Source organism: Galeopterus variegatus, unplaced genomic scaffold, assembly GCF_000696425.1.
Source record: "Galeopterus variegatus unplaced genomic scaffold, G_variegatus-3.0.2 Scaffold3259, whole genome shotgun sequence".
Taxonomy (NCBI): domain Eukaryota; kingdom Metazoa; phylum Chordata; class Mammalia; order Dermoptera; family Cynocephalidae; genus Galeopterus; species Galeopterus variegatus.
The window spans coordinates 201,826-213,819 of record NW_007729370.1 but is presented as its reverse complement, the minus strand read 5'-3'; the positions used below and the strand labels follow the sequence as shown (position 1 = coordinate 213,819).

General features: G+C 42.2%; 1 pseudogene; it reads left to right on the top strand.

The window, feature by feature from the left end:
• Positions 1-11,994, top strand: part of LOC103600191 — a 34,913-nt pseudogene continuing 22,919 nt past the window's right edge.

The window sequence follows — 11,994 nt, the reverse complement described above, 5'->3', positions numbered from 1 at the left end:
ATGGGTTCTAAAGTGATTTTACTAATCTGTGAGGGTGGCCCCATCAGTGACTATGGAGAGAAACAGGGATCCAGCTCCCTAACCCTTGAGCCAGAAGTCTGGGGACACACCAGAGCCTTCCAGAACATGGCACCCAGAAGGTCACCGTAGGCTGAGGGTGTGGCTCAGTAACACTGGGTTTCTGCTCCCCTAGCAAGAGGGTCCACCTTCCTGTCCAAGAAGTATGGTGTTAAAATACTGTGGGCAGAGCTTTCTCACTCCTATTCCTCAAGCCTTCAGGGCAGGAAATCCTACAGTGTCTCCCCTCAAATCCCACTGTCAGGACAATCATAATGTAAACAGCTCAGTTATTTAAAGGTTTAGAAAGAACTTCCCAACACTATATCCAGTTTGTTTGTTTTGAGGTCTTTCTGCCCAGAAAATTGAATCCTATTGTGCCCCACTCAGAAGCACATACTATGTCCATGTATTTATAGACTGTAAGTGGTATCACATGATTTTTCTTTGTGCTCCTGGGGTGCCCTCACAGTGGGTGGAATTCAAAATGCAGCCACTCATTTGCTTCCCTGGGATCTCCTTTTTACTAATGTGCTGTCAGGATTGCCCTGACTAATAGTGCCGCACAGCCCTGCTGGCCGCCGCACAGCCCTGCTGGCCGCCGCACAGGAACAGGCCTGGGTTAGCAGGACCCCAAGGCCCACCTACATTTATGAAGCCTGGGGCCTGAGCTCTCTCATGGACTGGGAGAGAGAGCTTGCCTTTGCATTAATCCATGAGCTCAATTACGTGACTATAGGATGATGGGGCATTTTGAACGTGTTGGCTGGTGGGTGGGGCGGACGAGGGGGGTGGGGAAGGAGGGGAGGCGTGAGAGGGAAGCATTTCAAAGCCCAAGGAAAATATGTCTTGCATCGGATGTAGCTGCAGTACACACCATGCCAGTATGAAGAGTACACTGGTACACTGTTGTTTTCTTAAATGTCACTCCATTCTTGTACCCCAGGGGCTGATCCTAATTTATCCCCACATGGGATGCACAATTTCCCCAGGCCTGTGTATCTATTTGTAGCACTTGGCAGCCAGCAGCAACTCAGCCTGCCTTTGACTGGAAAGGAAGTGGGGACAGTAATAGACAGACACTCATTCTTCATCCCACTCTAGGGTCTTTAATGGTATGCTGGTCAGAAAGCCAAGCCTGGCCAGACTTGGTGGCATACAAGGGTACAAAGACATCTCTGCAGATGCCTCAGTCTGAGAGCTCAGAGGAAATGGAACTTGGTTGGGAGAAGCCACTGATCTGGCCAAACAGAAAGGCCTGGGTGGGGGTTGGGGGCAGGGAGGATTTTTATTTTAGGTTTTATGTAAGGATCATTAGTGGGGGAAAGAGGTTTGTTCTGAGTCAGTGACTGCTGCTGCTGCTGCTGGATGTGTCCCTGAAATGAGGGGATACCATGGCCTGTGCTCAGCTGTCCCATAAAAGCATCCTGCTTAATCCGCACCATTCCCAGAAACTAACAAACCAAATCAATGTTTTCTGAGGTTAGGGATAGTTATTTTACTCAAAATTTCCGTGGAAAAGCACAGTTTTCCATGTCTCAGGGAGAAGAACTTTGAAAGTGCCCAAAAAGGTACTTTTTCTGGCAATAGTGAAAATTGAGACATTCAACATAGTCCTTATTTTAACTTAGTAAGCATTTGCATAGTACTAATTATGTGTCAGGTACACTTCTAAGCCCTTCATATCTATTTGCTGAATCCTCACAATAAGCAGGTACTATAATTATCCCCATTTTATAAATGAGGAAACTGAGGCACTGGGGCTACATGTAGGCTGCCAATGTCACACACACAACTAGAAAGTGTCAGAGTCCGGATGTGAACCTAAGAAGTCTGACTCCACAGTCCATGCTCTTAATCCCCCTGCTACAACCACCTCAGCTTCATTCATTTATTCACTCAGCATTCAGTAGGTACCTACTGTATGCCAAATATGCTGATATGTGTGGAGTGACACAGAGACAAACAAGACAGAGCCCTAGAGAATCACAGTCATATGAGGCAATAAAGAGGATTTTAAAAATTCCAGAAATGTGGCAAGTAATTAACTAAAGGGATGAACACACTTCAAAAGGAGCACAGAGAACTAACAGTTGGGAGATAAGTCCTAACCCCTAACCTTCAAAATATATCCGAAATGTGACTTCTCATCACTTCTGCCACTATCACCCTCGCCCAGCCACTGTCAACACTCATCAGATTATTCATGGTAACAGCCTCCTTGATGGCCTCTCACCCCTGCTCTCCTATCCCCTACTCCCCAGACAATAGCCAGATTAGATTTCCCAAAACCTCCAGTGGCTTCCATCATATTGAGCGTAAAAACCAAAGCAATTACCATAGGTTGCAAAGCCCTACGTGACCTAGCCTCTGCCTTCGCTCCCACTGTTTTTCTCATCACCCCCTTGTGTCCCAAGCTCCACTGACCCCTCTGCCCTGCTTGGAAAACACCAGGCCTGCCCACCTGAGGGCTTCGTGCTGCTCTGCCCTGGGGTGTTCTTCCCACAGTTCCCAGCATGGTCTCTCCCACTTCATTAGGGCAGGTGTCTGCTCAAATGCCACCTCCCAGAAGCTTCCACTGAATACTGTTTAAAATAGTGCCTCCCCACCCCCAATCACCTATCCTGCTTAAAGACACCCTAATGCTGCCTAATTTTTCTTTCTGAGACTCAACACCTGATATATTAAATATTTATTTCTTTACAGGTTTCTTATCTGCCTCCCCACTAAACTATAAGTTCCACCAGGATAGCATCTATCTATATTTTGTTCATTGTGATACAGTGCCTGGACACACCAGATTCTCAATAAATTGTTATTGAATAAATGGCTGAATGAATGATTGAATAAATGAATGAATTGCTTTAAGAGGTCAAGGAAGGATGAGGATAGTTGTTGAGTGTTGCAGGATAAACAAGAGTCTGCCAGGCAGGCAAGAGAGAGGAAAAGCATCCCAGACAGAGGGAACAGCATGTGCACGACAGATTGGCTGAGTACAATTGTTTTGTTGTTCTTTGATCAGGCGCGCTGGGGACTCTGACTACAGTGATGGAGAAGAGGACTTTTACTACACTGAGATCAAGCTCAACACAGACTCAGTGGCAGACGGACTGAGCAGCCTGGCCCCGGTTTCACCCTCCCAGTCCTTGGCTTCGCCTCCTACTTGCCCCATCCGAGATTCAAGCCGGGCAGAAAACTCCTTGTGCCAAAACCGAGACTACACTGATGACGCCCTTTTTTTTGTCCTTTTTTTGTGACCGCGCTCAGCCAGTGAGCGCACCGGCCATCCCTATACAGGATCCGAACCCGCAGCAGGAGCGCTGCTGCGTTCCCAGCGCCGCACTCTCCCCAGTGAGCCACGGGGTCGGTCCCTGATGATGCCCTTGAGCTGCTCAGCTCCCACTACCCTCTACCTTGTGCACGCTGACCATTACTTACCAGGTGACTTGCCAGGGACTGTGAGAATAGTCGCTGCAACCCTGACCAGTAGCAATCTGGCCTGTGAGTGAAAGATAACTCCATGGAAAAACAGCATTACACACTGCAGCCCAGCAGCTGTGTTCTTTTTCTCCTTTAAAAGCCAAGATCTTACATAGATGGGATCCCGTAGGTTATTCCCATACTCTCCAATGCTGACTGCAGATCTGATCCCTTAGACGTTGTTCTGAAGATTGAAATCCTAAATACTGTAAATCCCTCAGAATGCTGCCTGACACATTACATAAGTATCTGTTAAATAAAAATATAAAATAAATGAAAAAATAAGCATTGGCCAGCACTGGCATAATGACAGAATTATCCTGCACCCCATATCTTGGGACTTCGTGTCTTGCCTACTAAATGGGTAATTAAGCCTCTCAGATTAGAGTACTGGTTTTCAGTGTCCCCCAAAACAACAGTGTCAGCATCACCTAGGAACTTGTTAGAAACAGAGACCACCCCAGACCTACTGTTCAGAACCTGGGGGTAGAGCCCAGCATTCTGTGCTGTAACAGACCCTCCAGGAGATTCTGTTTCATCCTAAAGTCTGACAAGACCTTAAAGACAAAGCCTGCAAATTCAGAACATGGTTAAAGCTCTTTTTTACCCCAAAAACTTATTAACTATTTTAAGTGCTGACGTATTTTAATAAAATTTCAGCACAATGAAACTTTAAGAAAATACTTTTTCCTATAATTCCTTAGTTGCATAGTTTCTTATGCAATTTTTTAAAAATCTCCTTGGGCCGGCCCGGTGGCGCACTGCTACAGTGCGCTGCTTGGGAGTGTGGCGGTGCTCCCGCCGAGGGTTCAGATCCCACATACAGACCAGTTCCTGCTCACTGGCTGAGCGAGGTGCGGGCGCGACACCAAGGGTTGCGATCCGTTGCCGGACACGAAAAAAAAAAAATCTCCTTTGCATACCTATAATTGTCTTCTGCCAGCCTTGTTTTATGAAAACTTTCCATATGACTAAATAGTACTAAATTAAATTGAAACACTAACCTGTTTTAATCATTCTCTCATTGTTAAGTATCTACTTTTTAATCTATCCAGTTTTCTCACTATCATTAGTAACTTCATCATGAACATCTTTATGCCTGTAGCTTTAGGTTTTTTTCTTTAAATTTTAAGAAGAGTAATTATTGAGTCAGAGGATGTAATATGAGCAAACTGTTTATGGCTCATGTTATGTATTGCTTAAATACTTTCCAGTGGTGCCAATTACAGAACCACTGTCACTGGCAAATATATTTGTAATTAAAAAAAACTAAACTTATGGAAGAAAAATTTAGCCACTTATTTAGCAGACTTAAACTCAAGAGCAATGGAATAGAGCTGATGATTAAACTAGTAGATGTAATAAATCTATTCCTTACTTTTGTTATGTTGGCTAAAAAAAGAATAATTCATTCATTTTTTTCTTATTTGTCAGTGTGACATGTCAGAAATCATGGGCTTGAGCCTGCTTAACTAAATCACTTTATTCATCTATATAATGAAAGTTGGAACACACAGTAGGTGATCTAGAAGGTCTTTCCCAAACCATATATTCCTACTATTGAGACTTTTCTGTTTATAGATATTATAAATGTTCAGCATAGAAAATATTAAAAACATAGCAAAAAAAGAAAATTTATCCCTACTGTCAACAACCGGAGAGCCCCTTGGTTAATACTTTTTGTGTGTCCTTCAAGACTTTGTTCTATGTCTATGTATACACATTTTTATTGTACTACTGTTTACTATGCTGTTTTTTGTACTTAATATATCATGAACATTTTCCCATACCAATGAGGTTTTTTTTCAACAACAGCATTTTTAATGGCTCTATGGATTTGTATCATGGTTTATGAGGGTACTTCAAAAAGTTTGTGGAGGGGCCGGCCCGTGGCTCACTTGGGAGAGTGTGGTGCTGACACCACCAAGTCAAGGGTTAAGATCCCCTTACCAGTCATCTTTAAAAAAAAAAAATCATGAAAAATAGATTTAAAAGATACACAAATCTTTCCATGAACTTTTTGAAGTACTCTCAAATTATTTCCATATTACTGGATATTTGTATTATTTCTAGCTTTTTTTTTATACATGGTTCTACAATGAACATCCTTGTATCCATTTCCTTAGAATGAATTCCTAGAAGTGAAATAGCTGATACATATAATGCTAAGAATTTTGATACATACTGCCAAATTGCCATCCCAAAATGTTGTCCCAATTTACACACCCAGCATCACTGTCTAAAAATGTACATTTCCTAATTTGATAGTGAGGAATTGTATCTCATAGGTGTCCTAACATAGAAACATGTGTATCTAATAAATTTTTTTTTCAGAAATCTAGCCAAAAACCATTTCGACAATTAAAAACCTTTTATACCTTAGATAGGTTGCTTAGGTATATGTAAAAAGTTTATTATTAGCTACTCCTTTTGACCTTGTTTAGTCTCCTGTTAGAAAATTAGTCTATGTTATTAATGCAACTGAAACCATTTCTGAGGCCCTACTTGGAAGAAGAGCTTAAGGCTCTGAGGAAAGATGTTCTTTCATAACTGCTTTCTCTGTTTTCTATTTAACAGGCCACACCCCCTGTGACCATTCCAGGATCGGCCAAGTTCACCCCCAACGGCAGCAGCTTCAGCATTTCTTGGCAGTCCCCTCCAGTCACTTTCACAGGCATTCCAGTAAGTAGAAAAACAAAAAAGCCTGAAAGCTAGTCAAAGCCAAACGTAAATTTAGAGAACAAATTGTAGAAACATGCAAGAAAAAGACAACAGTCAAAATGCTAGTGTACTATATTTCTTCAGTGACAATTGTAAACTCATCAGCAAAGTATCTCGTGGTCCAGACAGACCCAACTTCTCTGTGAAAAGGTGTTTTGACAGGTATTTTAGAAAACTAGAGGAGAGTTTCAACTGTTAATAAACAACTTGTTAGAAATAGATCAAGATCTTCTGTGTTAGTGGTACCTTTGTATGTTTCCAAAAGACTATAAATTTAATAGCTGAACTCAGACCTTGTATGGAAAAGATGGTGTTTATTCATTCTAAGTAACTATAAAATTTATTACTTTGAAATTATTGTTTTGTCATTTTGAAGATTCAAAAAAATAAATTGAAATCTTTTTTTTTGAAAGCCCATAATCCATGCTGATGGATAATTTGAAAATAAATGAGTGCTGAAATATGCAATAAGATGTAAGTAGTACATAATAAGAAATTGATGTGTCATATTAAATAATTGCTGTCTGATAAAGCACCCTGAATTAACTTGATTCCTAACCATTCATTTAAAAATATAGGGGTCTTTTATAGCTTATCACAGAATACCCATAGATCTGCACACTGTTGATGCTCATGGTGGTGTATAACTCCTGATAAGGTTCAGAAAGTGGCTTCAGATAACAGATATTAACCATATTTTCTCTTCTCCACCCCTCTCCCCAAGGACCTCACAAAAGCTTCTTATTGTCAGCCACTGGCAACTCCCAGAGGTTTCCAGCAAAGTCTAAAGCCTCTAAAGTCTAGAGCTGATAAAAATGAAAGTGGTCGAGTGAATTATGCTGTGCTCTGTCAATGAATATTTTTTAAATTCATAGGGGAATAGCTAACAATACAAAGCATCCCACTGGCAGCAATTTGGGAAATGGGGATTTCGAGAAAACACTCCTGGAATGCGATTTTTAAGAAATACCATGGATCTGGAGTAATTATGAAAGTTGCCTGTTTCATTGAAGAGTGGTAACTGCTGGTAGTTGTGGAAAAGCGATCTTGTTAATAGACATTAGAAAAGAGCAGCTTAGATGTGTAGGTAGTAGTGTTGCTTCTGGCAAGAACATTGATCCAATGATGCGGGTGTCAGAGGTTAACAATCTGTCCTTTTGGGGACTTTTTTCTTCGGTAAACATAAAACAGCCAATTGAGACAACCCTTCTGTGTTAACCTATAATGGCAGCTACAATTACAAAATTATCGAGACCTACTGTTCTGCATCCTATTCATTCCTGCCTTTGACTCAGGAAGAATTTTCAAGCATTGCACCATATTGCTCATCTGGTGTAAAAATAAGTGCAGCATTTAGATGGAACAGCCCAGTTCAAACCTCTTTTCTAATTACCTCTGTGATCTACCAAACTGGAATTTTTTTCCCCTTTGCTTTTCTTAATTAAATCACATCCTGAAGTATAGAGAAATCACTCAGAGCGGTGTTTTACTAGCTGCATGTCCTCCGTGGTTCTTAAATGACTTACACAGTAGGATACCAGCCAAGATACCTTGTGTTGTCTGTTTTTCAACAATGCAATTTTGAAACTCTTTTCTGCTAAGGACGCTCTATATCTCTACCCTCATCTCAATGCCCTAGAATTTTCAGAGTCCCTCATTTCACTATGCATTGGTTGCCAGGGACGTTTTAGACAAGAGCTTTGAAAGAAAGTATGTAGAGTAACTGGGTTAACTAGATATTCCACAAAAGTCTTAGTTCCACTTCTAATTTAGTCTTTCACTAGAGAATTCCCAGTCTATTTGTTGTGTATTCTGTTTCAGCAAAAACTTTAGACTATTTAAGTAGTCAAGCTCACCATTCCTATTTAAAGATAAAGATAAGAGTGGGGATGGTATTTTCAAAGGCTTTCGCTTTACTTTAGGACAGGAACATACAACTAAGAATGTTTTTTATGCTGCTAAATTCTCTATCAGTGCTTTAAAAAAAAAAGTGTAGGCTTGCTATCCTCCTGTTCTGCTGGTGCGCTGGCTCTCCTAACAGTCTACACCACGCAGATGCAGGACTGTCACACATCCACTGACTGAGTGCCAGCAACTGTCCCTGAGTTCTCCAGAAGTGCTAGACCCAGCCCCTTGAGGAAGGGAACCAGGTGGAATCTAAGAACATGTGAATTCCTACCTTCTAAATTGGTGTGAGCAGTGGATTGAATTATGTCTCCCCAAAACTCACTGAAGCTTGAATTGTGTCCCCTAAGTTTATGGATTAGAAACTTATTCCCCACTGTGACTGTTAAGAGGGTGGCAAATCCTATTATGGTACTTGAACGGCGGGGCCTTGAAGAGGTGGTTAGATTGCAGGACAGTGCAGTAGTGAATGGATTAATAATGGTGGTCAGGGGCGTGGTTCTGAGGGCTTTAAAAGAGGAGGAGAGTCTGTCTCTTTCTCTCTCTGCTCCATCATTTTCACAATGTGATACCTGCCATCACTGAAGCCACCACCAAAGAAAGCCTTCACCAGATTTACTCCCTGGACTTTGGACTTTCCAGCCTCAGAAACTCTAAGCAGTAATTCTGATTTTCTTATAAATTAACAAGTTCTGGGTCATTTTGTTATAAGCAACAGAAATGGACTAATAAAGTGATAGGAGTTTCAGACAGAAGCTCTAAAAGTGTTAAATTACAATGAAATAGTATTGACGATAGCTTCAACTGTGTCCAAACTGAAGAAAAGAGCAGTTTCCATTTTGTAAAATGCTTTTCAAAAAAAAACCCCTTTCTCTTTGTGCTCTAAACCAAATACTCCAAGGTTGTCAACCCCAATTAGGGTTTACTTTCCTCCCGTGCCTTTGAGACCTGGTATTGGAGAGGAGATGCTTTTTTCCCCCTTTCTGAAAAATCCCAAGGTTTGTAAGATTTTTTACTTATTCATTTGCCTATGCTAGATTTCTTGAACATTGGGCTTTAATAAGTTCCCTGGGTAAGACCCCTTCTGGGAGGTGTGTAGCTGAGAAGGCTGATCTGCATACTGTGTATACAAATGTAACCAGAAGTTCAGTCTTTTCTAGCCTAAGGCTGTTGGGAGGTGAGTAGAAAGGAGACCCTCATTAATTACAGCTTTCTTTAACCTGTTTTTCCCTAATATCCTTCCTTTCCTTATAATTATCTCCATTCCTTTCTCTGTCTCTTCATGACAGAAAACTAAGAGCTCTTGTCCCCTTAGCCAGCTCGGGCAGCCATAACAAGATGCTATAGAGTGGGTAGGTTAAACAACAGGCATTTATTTTCTCACGCCTCTGGAGGCCTGCAGTCCAAGATCAAGGTGTCAGCCAATTCAGTTCTGGGTGAAGGCGTTCTTCCTGGCTTGGAGATGGTCTCCTTCTCACTGTGTGTTCACATGGCCTTTCCTCTGTGTGTGACCAATTGAGAGAGAGAGAGAGGCCCTCTGGTGTCTCTTCCTATAAGAACACTAATCCTGTTGGATCAGGGCCTCACCCTTAAGACCTCATTTAAATTTAATTACCACATTAAAAGCCCTCTCTCCAAATACAGCCACACTGAGGGTTAGAGCTTTAACGTATGAATTTGGGGGGTGGTGGGGAAGGACACAAACATTTAGTCCCAAACAGCCCCCAAACAAGCAGGTAGGAGCCAGTCAACCTGCCATCCCAGGGTGGTTCTAGGAGGCTTCAGGCCATTGGAAGGGTTTCCAAACCTGAAATAACGATGTTTAATTGTTAAGATGCTTAGCTGGCTTTGGTTTGGTCTTTTTAATGCCTTGAGGGAGGGTTCAGAAGAGTATGTTATAAGGAGTTTGTTGGGAAAATAGAATAATTTAATCAGGCCCCCCTCGCCTTAGGTCCAGTTGGGGGTGGTGTGGCGCATTCTTTGTAAATGGGTTGTGTGTGGGTGGAGTTAGTGTGCATGTGCATCGCTGCAACTTGGCTGGCATTGAGTGCCTCAGATGTCCACTCCACACATGGCCATGCTCTCGAACCTATGGCTCCAAGGACCTTTTGGCTGGTTACCTAGGTCATAGACCTGCATGTGAGGGGTCTGGTGACCCAGCCTGGCATGTGAGGGGTCTGGGCACCCACCCTGGCATCTGAAGGGTTTGTGACCTAGTCTGTGAATGGGCTTGAGGGGGTCTGTGAGCTCCAGACACAGCCCTAGCTTGACAATTGGCCCAGTCAGCAGGATTACAGGCAGGTAAAAGAGCACCACAAGGTTAAAACCAAACCAAAAGTCTTTTCTGTTGTTTTGTTTTGTTTCCATTGAAAGATTAAAAATCACAAAGAAATGAAATTTCTTTACCATTTTTACAGAAGGACACAACATCCATATGACAGCTCTGATGTGGGACTCAGCTGCACATCCTGGCTCTGGCATTTATGAACTGTGGCCACTAGCCAGTCATGTGGCCTTTCTAACAGCAATGTCCTCCCCTCGCATACTACCTTGTAGAGTTGTATTGTTTAGCACGGTTCTGGCATGTGGCTGACGATAGGAGCACTTACTATCATTGAAAGCTTGGATGTGTCTCATCACTGCAAAACAGGGGGCAAAGAAAGAGGATTCTCCCTTCTTAGAATCCATTCATGTCGGGCCGGCCCGTGGCTCCCTTGGGAGAGTGCGGTGCTGATAACACCAAGGCCACGGGTTCAGATCCCATATAGGGGTGGCCGGTTAGCTCACTGGGTGAGCGTGGTGCTGACAACACCTAGTCAAGGGTTAAGATCCCCTTACCAGTCATCTTTAAAAAAAAAAAAAAAGAATCCATTCATGTAACACAAATATACTGAACACCTGGGAGAGATTACCACAGTTTTTGCAGGTTATAGTTTAGAGTTCTTTCAACACTTCTGAGGTTACACCTAATCAACAGACAAATTATGGACATATCACCCAATGATTTTATTTCTTTAGAAATAGTATCGTATGGTACTATCAAGTATATTATATACTTCAGAAAACATGTCCCAAAATAGAACTTAGAAATAGTCAGAACAAAAAACAAAGATTGAAATGTGGAGGCCACTGAGAACAAGAGCCATAATAATGCTTTATCGGGCTTTATTTTAGGGCACATGTTATTTCCTTCAGTGATGTGGCAGCATGGAAGAGTGGCAAGAGCAGGGCTTTGACATCATTCAGAAATAAGTTCCTAGGCCAGCTGATACCAGACAATTATGTTCAAATCCTGGGTCCACACTTACTGTGTGGCCTTGACAGCGTACTTAACTTGTCCGTCTCCTCATCTATGAAATGGAAACGATGGCTTTGAGGGGGTCTTTGTGAAGATGACATTAGGTAACATATGAAGGTGTGTACGTTGCCCTTCACAAGCTCTTGGTGAATGACTGCTACAGCTGCTTTTACCTCTGGGATGCTGTGCAGACCACTGCCCTGCTCGAGGCCTAATTTCTTTATAAGATGCAGATAATATCATTTATATGGCAGGTTTGCTGTGAGATAACAAATGATAGCCTGTCTTTCACATTTGCAAGCGCTGGATAAATGTTAGTTCCCTTCACCAGTCACTCCCTTGGTTTCCCCACCTTCATCCCTAACTAAAATAAGAAGATAAAACTTGAATGTCTTGCTATTAAATGGCTCAAAGAAAACTCCCAAGTTAGGTGACATTGAGCCCACCCAGAACTAAGCCACACAGCCAAGTGTGAAGTGGGTGCTGTCTTTTGTTACATGGTACCCAGGTCTGCAGTGGAGTGGAGAGGGGGC